Here is a 12,573-nt window from a genome sequence, read left to right as displayed (position 1 = left end):
TAAATTAAAAATTAATTAAAAACACTTGGGTCATATAAAACAAGCCTAAGAAGCACTGAAAGGTAAAAAAAAAAAAAAGAAAGAAAGAAGAAGAACAACAACAACAAGGAAAAGAAAACAATCAGTTTTCAGAAATGAACAATGATTTGGAGGAGATTTCTCAAAGGGTGTTTTGGTTTGATATTTTGTTTGTGGAGCTAGGTCTTCAAGTTTGCATGATACTACTTTTTTATTTAGTTACAAAGACACAGCATGAGGTTGAAATTCCACAGCCCTAGAGACTCTCCCAGTGCTGTGATAACCCATGAGATGCCAGGATTTCAAACCTGGGTCACACATCCTAACCAGAGAACTCTCTCTCTAATGTAAATTCCCAGAGTTTCTTTTTATCAGACTGCTTGCAGAAATTCTACCATTTGAAAGAGTATAGATGAAGAGATTATGTTAAGTGAAGCCAGCCAGTCATAGGACAAATACTGGATCATTCTACTTAACTCAAGTATATAAAACAGTCAAACTCAAAAGTATAGGGTAGAGAGATGACTGCCAGGGACTGAAGGAAGAAAAAGCATCTATCTGTTCCATAATGGATGTAAAATTCTAATTCTTTCACCAGGGAGTTGATCAACAGGACAAATACATGACTTGCAGGCATGTATGAGGTCTAGGAATGAATTCTTTGCACTACAACTGACCAAGTGAGAATGTATGCTTATTGTTTCTACCATGAAAAAATTTAGAGTAAGTTCTAGAGGTTTGTTTGCCATATAACATAGTACTTTTTTATATAAAGTATTTTATTTACTAATGAGAAAAACAGGAGAAAGAGAAAGAATTAGACATCACTCTGGTACATGTGCTGCCAGGGATCGAACTCAGAACCTCATACTTGAAAGTCCAATGCTTTATCCACTGTGCCAAATCCCAGACCACAGACAGGTATATACATTTATTAAGTTTGCTATGATATGTATTAAATATTACATTAACAATTTATACCTCAATATCGTTTTTAAAAGAGAGATAAAGGGAGGTAGGTATTTTATGATAAGTTGGGGTTGAAGGGCTCTGCACCAACCTAAGAAGAATAAAAAACAATGCGAATGGTAAGAGAGAGGAGAGTAAACTGGACAAGGATATGATGCCTGAGTTAGTAATATGGCATCATAAGAGCATGTAAAGAATGACACAATAGCAGGTTAACTGTATGGGGAAAAAAAGATTGGTCTAATTACTGTGATAAAAAAATTAAGACAACTTTACCTCAGCAAATATCAGCTGAAGTAGATCCTACCCTCAAAGTATATTACTCAGACTTCAGCCATGCATATATATAATAGCTTTTATTTCTCATTGCTAATTTACTATGAATATTTATTCATATGGAATAATCTTAAACTGAAAGGAAAATGATTTGAAATATACTATTCTGCATGTAACTAGCTAAAGACTAAGAAGAACTTTTACTAACCTTAGTTTTAATTTGGAGAAGCAAAATAATTTAGTATTTTCCAAGTTAGGCATAATTTACCAGTCTTTGTCTTAGAGAAAAAACATAATTTTTAATGAGATTTTATTATACTGAGTCACTTGGTAAGTAGAGTCTAGAACAAATAATAAAATAAACTATACAATAAAGTATTTTAATTATACAAACTGTGACACTTCATGCAAACGTAGAACATCCACATTAGAAATCAAGCAAGGTAATTTACCAATTAAAGCAGGAGGGACTTAGTCTTAAAAAGTCACTTATGGGGAGTCGGGCTGTAGTGCAGCGGGCTAAGCGCAGGTGGCGCAAAGCACAAGGACCGGCATAAGGATCCCGGTTCGAACCCCGGCTCCCCACCTGCAGGGGAGTCGCTTCACAGGAGGTGAAGCAGGTCTGCAGGTGTCTATCTTTCTCTCCTCCTCTCTGTCTTCCCCTCCCTCTCTCCATTTCTCTCTGTCCTATCCAACAATGACAACAACAACAATAAAACAACAAGGGCAACAAAAGGGAATAAATAAATAAAATAAATATTAAAAAATTTAAAAATAAAAAAAAAGATTTTTTAAAAGAAAAGTCACTTATGTCCAAGTGTTTCCAGTAGTTTTAGTAAATTTTTCTCATTAAATGCATACCCACACACTTTCCTTTCTTTTTTTTTTTTCTTGCCTCAAGGGTTACCACCGGGCTCAGTGCCAACACTACAAATCCACTGCTCCTGGAGCCTATTTTTACCATTTTGTTGTCCTTGTTGTTGCCCTTATTGTGGTTATTATTATTGTTGTTATAGCTGTTGTTGTTAGATAGGACAGAGAGAAATGGAGAGAGGAGGAGAGAAAGATAGCCACCTGCAGACATGCTTCACTGCCTGTGAAGCAACCCCCCTGCAGGTGGGGACCTGGGGGCTGGAACCCAGATCCTTATGTCGGTCCTTGTGCTTTGCGCAATATATGCTTAACTCACTGCACTATGGCCCAGACCCCTCTCATTATTTTTTAAGAAGAGAAAGAGATCACTGTACTACTCTGTAGTGAAGTGCTGGGTGTGGAGCCCAGGGACTCATGCAGTCAGAGCATTCTCTTAATGCTGAGTTACCACCTGTTCTATCCTCCTGCTTTATATTCTTCTTTAAAATAAATCATTTAACTATACCAGTACATATAAAGAACTTTAAGAACCAGGAAAAGACAAAGATTTTAATTTAAATCTTATTCTTTCTTTTTCCATCCTACATTCCCAGTCTTCACATTTAATAGGTGAAAATGGTATCTTACTATTTTGATTTTTAATTTCTGGGTAAAGTTTTCCACAATTCTGCAGAATAAATGCATGGCTCATAAAACATCTCAACATCACTTACCACACCTAACACTAAACACTAAGATCATAGTTTCCAAATAAGACCAAACAACATGAAATGTGTTCTACATCAAGCATGTATTATATAGTAAATCAAAAGTAAAAGGTTTTATCAGTTGAAAATTGGCTAAAAATATTTTTCACTTTAAACTGACTTTTGAAAATCTTGCTTTAAATCAATTGTAAGGGTTTTAATCTTTTTATTTATTTATTATTGGGTAGAAACTGAGGAATTGAGAGGAATGGGAAAGATAGGGAGAGAGACATCTGCATCACTATAATGTGTCTGCTTACCCAGGTAAGCCACGGTCTGGACCCTTTAAATCAATTTAAAAGTATTTAACTGAAAGAAGATAGAAAAATCTATTTCGGTGACACTATTTATGGTCCAAAGTTCAGTGGAACAAAATATATCGTACTACTTTTTATAAGAGCAAAAGTTACAACATTGTATCAGTGCTTAATTAGAATGCAATTAAAAGTCGTCTGACAACCAAAATTTCAGTAAAAAGGGACATTATCATGACACTAAAGTATATGTGGACAGAAAAAAAAATCAAAAGAAAAACTTGCAATGTAGTTAACATGTAAATAGAATGTTAGTAGTGGAATAAGGTTCTTAATTACAATAACAAGAACTATATAAAACTCCAATATATATTTTTATCTGAAACACATTTCAATCAGACTGATTGAATCAGTAAGTCTAAAAAGTTTGGGAATAGCTAGCTGCTCATAACAATTGCTTATCTTAAATCTAGAAAGAATGAAGTACTTCAAAACTTATCAATGACAGGTCAGAGAATATGTTATATTTTGTTTGTTCTTTTTAATAAATGTGGGTGTATATGTATACACATACAAATTAGATTCTGATCACTAAATATTTACTATATATTACCTAAAAGCAATGCATCAGCTCAAAGTTTTTTCCTCATTACCAAAATATAATTTCAAATGCTTTAAGGATCTAGGTCAGGTTCCTGGGAATCAGCTCTGCTGATCATGCAAAGAACTTGTCCACCTAAGGCAACAGAAGCTGTAGTAAGCCCAGAATCTGGCCAAAGCTAAGCAGTGCTCTCTTAATAAGAAATAAATCCATTTTAGCCACCTAGGAAGTGGTGTAGTGGTTAAGAGTACTGAACTTCATAAATGATCAAGTATGAAACAGAAGACCAGAAGTTCATATATAAGCATAAATTTTCAGTACATGTCTTTAATTCCTGTTTTCTGGTTAATATAGTTCCAGAATATACTCAAAAAGACTTTCCTAACTACTTTAATGTGATTTTAATGTATGTTGGACTTATTAAATTAGAAAGATAGGAGGAGAGAGAAAGAACCAGACATCACTCTGGTACATGTGCTGCCGGGGATTGAACTTGGGACCTCATGCTTGAGAATCCAATGATTTACCACTGCGCCACCTCCTGGACCACTGTTGGACTTATTTTATATATATATATATATATATATATATATATATCCAATAGTCTCCACTTATGAAACTAGTATCTTAGGAAGTTAGTGCTTTGTGGATATGATAAGTTTAAAAAATTATTTGTAAAAAAGAATTTTAGTTAGCTTTAACCACATGGTGCTGAAGAGAATAATAATTTAAAGAACTAGAATATACACACAGAGAGAGCAAGCATGAACCTAGCGCACACACATAAAATTCACTCAGTAAACTACCAAGCTGGCAAACTAGTATTTCAAGAACTCTGCAGTTAGTCTCAAAACACTACAAAGTTTACCTCTAAAAAATACCTTTCCAAGTATACTCAGATAAACAAAATATTTTTTATTTGAATGTAGTAAACTCGAAGTCATCAGACCTTCTAAAATAGTATATACAATTCCTAGTTTAGACTAGGAGAGACTTAAATTACAGCTATTAAATCTTCAGTGTGGAAAGCAGATACTGATTAAGTCAGCACCACCTAGCACTATAAAGAAGGCCACTCCTATGTTACTTCCATATAACTTTATCCATTGTCTATATTCCTTCCTACGATGCTACTCCAGCAGATATTTTCAAGCAACAATTCTTCTTTCTACCAGACTGATCCAGTTTCTCCTACCCTTCCACAACTATTTTACTTTCAACTGATGTTACACCAAGCTTTAAGTTGAATGATCAATCAATTCTGATACCTACCTCCTGCACAGTCACCATAACAATCCATAGGTCAATCTACTTTGTTAAACTAAAAGGTATCTATTATTTGAGTTGATTATTTAGTGTAATTACAAGACATTTGTATCATAAACATAAAAGTAAAAAAAAATCTGAATAATAAAAGTGCAAACCCAATAAAAAATGCATTCACACTTTTCAAATAAATATGCTCTCTTAATACACACACCATACTTTCTCTAACCTCTTTACAAGTCGATGAAAGCAGCTGGAATTCATATAAGGGCATAGCATAATAACTGTGTATAACTGAAATAATTAAAAAATGGTTTTAAGAATAAAACAGGAACCAAGCAGACTCATCATGGTTCCAACTTCAAGGCTAGAGTACAGAGAGGACGGTAACAGGGAGAACTCGGTTAATTCCTGAATGGAGGAGGAAGAAAACCCAGTATACTATGACCAGGTAGAATCATAAGAAAATGTACTAGAGGGGAGACTGGTTATACAGAGAAAAATCTAGAGGCCAACAGATGCAAACCGCATAGTCAAAACCTATTACATAGGGGGAAAAAATTGAGACAGAGAATACGATGTATCTAAAATGGCACTAATAATATTCTTGTAGACATGGAACCCTTCAGATCTTTTCCACCATCAAGACAAAAAGGCCTCTAGCACTTCAAGACATTCAAAGGATGCTCAGTGTCTTGCCTGAGTAGTAAAGCACAAATATCACAAAAGTGAATACTGTTCCAGCTTAATAAATTTTATAAAGACTCAAAGGGTCCCAGAACAAAATTCAATGGTATTGACAGGAATAAGAAAAAAAGATTCCAGAATTCAACATGGTGAAAATTTCAGCATCTACAATCCAATCAGGTATTTCTAGACATGCAAAGAAGCAGGAAAATACTCTCTATAATAGAGGAAAAATTTAATCAAAGCCAACCCAGAACTGACAAAGGTGTGAAAATTAACAAATAATGGTGTATTTAAATTACCAAAATGTTAGATATTAAATTGAATTTTTAAAGATAAAAAATATAACACCTGAGGTGAAAAACACAATGAATAATATCAATGGCAGATTATAAGAGCTTAGTGAGCTTGAAGACATCATATTATAAAAATAAAAACTATCCAAAATGTAACAAAAAATATCTAAATAGTATCTTTATCTTATAAATCCCAGGGTCTTTTATCTATTCTGAACCAGGAAACTTCATGCTTCTAAAAATGCAGCTCACTGCTAGGCAAACAAAAGTTAGGTTAGTTTACCTTTCTCAAATTTAAGCACTGACTCAATAAACACGCATCAACTCTGATTCCAAAGTAAAGACCATTAGCACAAAAATAACCTTAGTTAACAAATCCATACTATTCCATTCAACAACATATCACAAAAACATCAAAGTGTGACCTTGGATACCAATTTCGCTCTTAGAACTTTGATGTCTTGGTTTTCTTTTATCTGAGTACATTTAAGTACTGAATATAAAAACAAAAACCTTGATTTTTTTTTAATTAAACAGCTCTCTTAATGTGATTCTGGACAGCATTTCACATTAAAAGTTCTATACAAGGACCTTAAGAGAAAGCTTATAGGGTAGAGAGCCCTATATGGGAGGGTCTTACCAACAGAGAAAGCTCTGGAATTACCCTTCCATTCCCATCAGTTTCTCTACCTGTATAAAAAAGTGGCAAGCAACACAAGGAAAACATGCAGTAGTAGGAATAGAGCTGGAAATCTCAGGCATACAAGTCCAGTGCTTTTCCACAATCAGTATATGTTTTTCCTTTAAGATTTATTGTTATTACTCTATTATTCCCTCTGAGATTACTTTCATATTCAAGATAAAGAAGTCAGTGCATCACTTTAATACGTCACGATCAAAACTGAACTTTAAGAATGCAAGACTTGGGGATGGGGTGGTAGTGCAGCAGGTTAAGCACAGGTGGCAGGTGGGGAGCCAGGGGCTCAAACCCGGATCCTTGCGCTGATCCTTGCGCTGATCCTTGCGCTGATCCTTGTGTTTCATGCCGTGCGCTTAATCCACTGCACTACCGCCCAACCCCTTCAAGTACACATATTTGTACCTCCATTTTATAAAACTCACCACAACCACTATGGCTTGGTGACTCTTTAGGGCTACCACAAACTTAGTTTCAATTTATGTTAATAATTTGAAAATCCATTTTATCTTTACCTAATCTTCAGATCTAAAGTCACAAATCTTACATTTTACTGCCTCTCCAACAACTGCTTATAATTCACATAGATGTCCCACTTTCTTAAAAGGCAATCTTGTCTTCCTTCTACAATTTCTTCCTTCTTACTTGCCATTTCAGTAACTAGAATGTTCCTTTACCAAGAAATACTATTGATATTCTTGTCTTCTTTAGTCTTATCCCCTACACAATCAATTACCATGAACTGTTTAGTGTGACACCTAAATTGTTCAAAAACCCAGCTATTTTTATTCATTCTCTCTGCCACAACCTATTTCAAGTCATCAATACCATTCATTTTGATTTTTACCACGGATTCTTGAGTAGATTGTCACCTTCTTCTAACACTTCACGTCTAAGCTATTTTTCACTGCACAAACAATCCTTTTTTTAAACCCTTCAATTATTCTCAGGAACAAACTCAGGCTCTTTGACATGTCTCATAATGTCCTTCAGGATCTGACTGTGGCTTCCATTCTAGCCTCGGCCTTTGTAACCTGTACACTCTAAACTTAGCAATAACAAACTACTTTTGAATTGTCTGAATTTCTTGTGCTTTTCCTTATGTATAAACCTTTATCAGAGCTACTCCCTTTGGTTGTAAAACTATGTTCCTTATTTCCTATGCATTTTTCACTTTTTTTTAAAAAAATTATTTATTTATTTATTCCCTCTTGTTGCCCTTGTTGTTTTATTGTGGTGGTTATTATTGTTGTTATTGATGTCGTTGTTGTTGGATAGGACAGAGAGAAATGGAGAGAGGAAGGGACCACAGAGAAGGGGGAGAGAAAGATAGACACCTGCAGACCAGATTCACCGCCTGTGAAGCAACTCCCATGCAGGTGGGGAGCCGGGGGCTGGAACTGGGATCCTTGACGCAGGTCCTTGAGCTTTGCGCCACCTGCGCTTAACCCACTGCACCACCGCCCGACTCCCTCATTTTTCACTTTTTAAATGCTATGACTATAGGCAGGCACACAGAACTCAAATAGTAGGAAGAATATATACTCAAGAAGTTTAGATTTTAAGACCAGGGAGATAGCACAAGCCCCAGACCTCACAGGTCAGTATTCCCCAGCAGCACTTCAGGCCAGACCTGAGCAGTGTACTAGTTCTCTCTGTTTCCCATCCTCTCAAAAATAAATACAATATATATATACACACACACACATATATATACATACATATATATATATATATATATATATACCTGCTTTTAAAAAAGAAATATATATTATTGTAATAAGTAAAATACAACCCAGACAGCTCCCTGGAATCATACCCATATGTGAGAATAAAAGGACTGTAAACTATGTAGAGCAAACACTGGGCTAATTCAACATTATGGAAATACCTTTACAAAAAAAGGAGATATGAAGAAAATTTATAACACCTTGTTCCCCTCAAAATATCGTTTTCAGATAATTAAATAAATATTTCATTTCTTTTTTTTTTTTACTATTAATAGTGTTTACCATGTGTCATACATTGTGCTTTGAAATATATCTCTAGTCTGTTAATGTGTACCTTGAATAAAAGGGATCAATAGTAACAACTGTATTCAAGTTACTACTACTTTAACTTTTCTGTATACCACATTTACTGCAGGTATAAGCACCTATGTAGTTTTATTCTTTTTACAACTAAAAATTTTTTTAAAAGATCATATTGCTTAATTTGTGAATCTGAAGATCACACATTTGAAAAGGGCAAGGAAAAGGCAAGTTGAAATCTAGCTGTTATATCTGATAGTCAAAAAGAATTTAAATATCTCATTCATTATTAGCTTTATTCTCTGTATCACGGGATTCAATTAAATTGTTGAAAATTAATATCTCATCTTTATAGTAATGTTTTAAACAAATTAGAATATAACTATTACTAACAGTCAAACCTTAAGGCTTAAAAATTATCTTTTATAGAGAAACCACAACTAATCATTCTAATAGTATACTATTATACTATCATATAGTATACTATATAATATATATAGTATAGTATATATACGATAATATATATAGTATAATATATATACTATATTATAACTAATCATTCTAAATTGTATAATATTTCCTACAACATTAACATTTTATAAGGGTCTACAAATTTAATCCAATAGCTTGTATTATTCTAATATAAAATCTTTACATATGCTCATGCCAAAAAATTCATTATGCTATAAAGGAAAATGTATGCTATAAATAAAAATAAAAAGTTTTATAATTCCAGCAAGTCAATATGAAACTTTTTCTGTTTTCCTCATATTGAGATCTTGTTCAACCCTCTCATTTTACACTTGAGCAAACTGATATTCAAAAAAGTTAACAAGCCTGCCTCAAAGGAACTGGAACACAAATTTCATTTTCTAGAATCAACAATATATATAATTAGAGGCAGAAAGAGACAGAGACCAGAGCATTGAAGTTTCTTTCAATGTGACAGGGGCTGTGCTGGAAACTGGACCCCACACATGGCAAAGTAGCACACTAAGCAAGTGAGCTATTTACTTCACCAGCCCTAGAACCAACTTTTTATTTTTGGTCATCAAGGTTGTTATTATTGCTTGTGGCTCAAGTGAAAAAAATTTTTTGATTTTCTTTCTTTTTATTTTTTCTTTTAGAGAGCAAAAGAGACAAGAAGAGAAGAACACAGAGGAAAAAGAAATGAGAGAGAAGCTCATGAAGCTTCTCCTGGCATGTTCTCCCACATGGTGGCCATTAGTTCAAACCTAGGTCCTTGCACATTTAACAATTCTCCCCTCTACCAACTCACCATCAACACCTAGCCCTTCTCCCTCCACCCCAGGTTTTCTGGAGCTTCATGCCTACATGCTTCTTGTGCTCCAGCAGACTGCCTCCCACTACACATATACACAAACAGACGCGCGCACACACACACACGCACACGCACAAGCACGTACACACACACACAAATACACACAGGTGAGAGATGGAGGAGAGATACCACAGCACTACTCCACATGTGTGGAGCTTCCCCCCCCCTTTTTTTTTGTTTGTTTTTGTTTTTTTATTTTTTAACCCGAGCACTGTTCAGCTCTGGCTTATGGTGGTGTGGGGGACTGAACCTGGGACTTTAGAGCCTCAGGCATGAGAGTCTGTTTGAATAACCATTATGCTATCTACCCTCCGCCCAAGCTTCCCCTTTCATGGTACTTCCATGTAGTGGCAAGGGGCTCAAGTCCAGTTCCTCATGTATGGTGAAACATGTGTTTTAAAAGCTGACCCAACTCTCAGCCCCCTAACCCCCGACCCCAAGAAGCCTTTAGCATTTCATGAAGTTAACATTTTATTTCACTTCAAAGCAACCCCCCAATAAGGTATTAGTGCTCATTTATAAAGAAGGAAATTGTGATTTAAACAGGTAACTTACAAAAGTAAACAACAGACTAGAATATATATTTACTGCTCTTTCTTATTTTAATTCCATTATATAAAACTACCAGATAGTAGAAAGAAAAAAAAATAAAGGCCAGAGACATATCATAGTGGTTATGCAAATAATTTTAATGTCTGAGACTTAATCCCTGGCCCCACCAGAGCTGAGCAGTCTACTGGGAGGGAGGGAAGATAGGTGGCAATACATGATAAAGGGAAAAATACCAAATCACATTATATTCAGTGCGAAGGTCTCAGTTAAGGTACGTTGAAAAAGGATCTAAAACCGATAGCCAACAAAATAGAAAAGATAGCTTAGACAACTGGAATATTACTACCTTTCTGGCAAGAAACCATCCATGTAGGAGCTATGCCATAAATGCCAGAGAAGTCTTCTAGCTCAGGTTGAATCATGCAGAAACAAAGCTCCAGTACCAGAAAAATAAAATAAGATAAAAGAAAGGAATTCCTACTGATGACATTGCATACTCCACCAGGTTTTTCTGTGAACTAGAGGGAAAACATTATCCACACATCCCCCAGCTGCAGGCACCCCCAGTTGCATCACATGCTTTACCTACACTGTACCACCCATCTCTGAAGCCAACTCTGTGTCCATTCCTCAAGGTGGCAGTGAAGTAAAATTAGAGAGCAAGGAAAAATTACCAGAAAGTAGGTCAGGTTGTGGGGCTAAAGAGAAGTCATAGACTTGAGCTGTAGTACTACCTGTGAGAAAGCAAATGACCTATTATATATTATAGGCTTAAAATACATACAAGCTTAAGGATTCTACAAGAGGGAATAAGAAGCATGGGAAAATTATATCTATACAAGTAAGAAAAAAGGCAAAATGTATAGTAGAAGTAATGTAATTTTTATTTTCCCACAAGACATTTAGTAAAGATTGGAAGTGGAAGCCAGGTGGTGGTACACCCGGTAGAGTATACACATTACTGTGTGAGGACCAGGATTTAAGTCCCTAGTTGCCCCCAGGCCCCTCCTTGTATGGAAGAAGCTTTGAGAGCAGTGAAACAATTCCGCAAGCATCTCTCATTCTCTCTCCCTCTCTACTTTCCTCTACCAGAAAGAATAAAAGAAAGAAAAAAGCCACCAGGAGCAATGGAGTCATGGTATAGCCACTGAGCACCACAAATAACCCTAGTGGCAAAAAATAATTAAAATAATAAAGTAAAGAGTAGTAGGAGTGGTTTTATCAAATCCAAAAACCAGCAATATGAAATTCTAAGGAACACTAAGAAACAAGAAAACATGATGCATCAAAGCAACACAATCTTCCTACAGCCAAATTTAGAGGATGAGGTCTACAGCTGACCTGGTAACCAATTCAAAATAGCTCTTCTGAGAAATCTAAGTTAAGCTAAAAGAAAAAAAAAAGGCAGAAATAAAAAATTCAACAAAACTAGGAAAACAAAAATGTTTTAGATAATGTCCAATTAAAATGAATTGTGAAGAAAAAGATAAGAAACAAGGCATTTATTCTTTTGCAAAAGGGTGTGCAGCCAACAGTGACAAGCAACAGCAAGACCCCCCCACTCTTCTCCCTTGTTTATCTCATTCCCATAGAACTTCCTAAACTTCAAAGAAACTTGGACATCCAAGTTCAAGAAGCTAGTAGGTCACCACTATTGTAAACCCAAAATCACCATCTATAACGCAATTGTAACTGAAAAAAATAAACAGAATAGAATAGAGTAGAGTAGAGCAGAGCAGAGCAGAGCAGAGCAGAGCAGAACAGAACAGAACAGAACAGAATAGAATACTGAAATCAGGAAGGAAAAAAAGATTTCTAATATAAAAAGGAACTCTATTAGAGTACAAGATGATTTCACAGAAGAAATGACAAGAGCATTTAAAATAACTATAGCTCGGCAGGCATGCATGAAGCCCAGGACCTTTGGCTGAACCTTTCAGGGGGTCAACTTTTCACATGGAGGTGG

At 35.3% G+C, this 12,573-nt stretch overlaps 1 protein-coding gene across 4 annotated transcripts in view; it reads right to left on the bottom strand.

Moving 5' to 3' along the window:
• The window catches only part of TUSC3 (tumor suppressor candidate 3), a 119,013-nt gene that overhangs the window by 96,078 nt on the left and 10,362 nt on the right, over positions 1-12,573 (bottom strand). The window lies entirely within an intron of this gene.

The sequence above is a fragment of the Erinaceus europaeus genome, chromosome 2, assembly GCF_950295315.1.
Source record: "Erinaceus europaeus chromosome 2, mEriEur2.1, whole genome shotgun sequence".
Taxonomy (NCBI): Eukaryota; Metazoa; Chordata; class Mammalia; order Eulipotyphla; family Erinaceidae; genus Erinaceus; species Erinaceus europaeus.
Note: the sequence above shows the minus strand (reverse complement) of the source record. Positions and strands in the feature narration are given on the sequence as shown.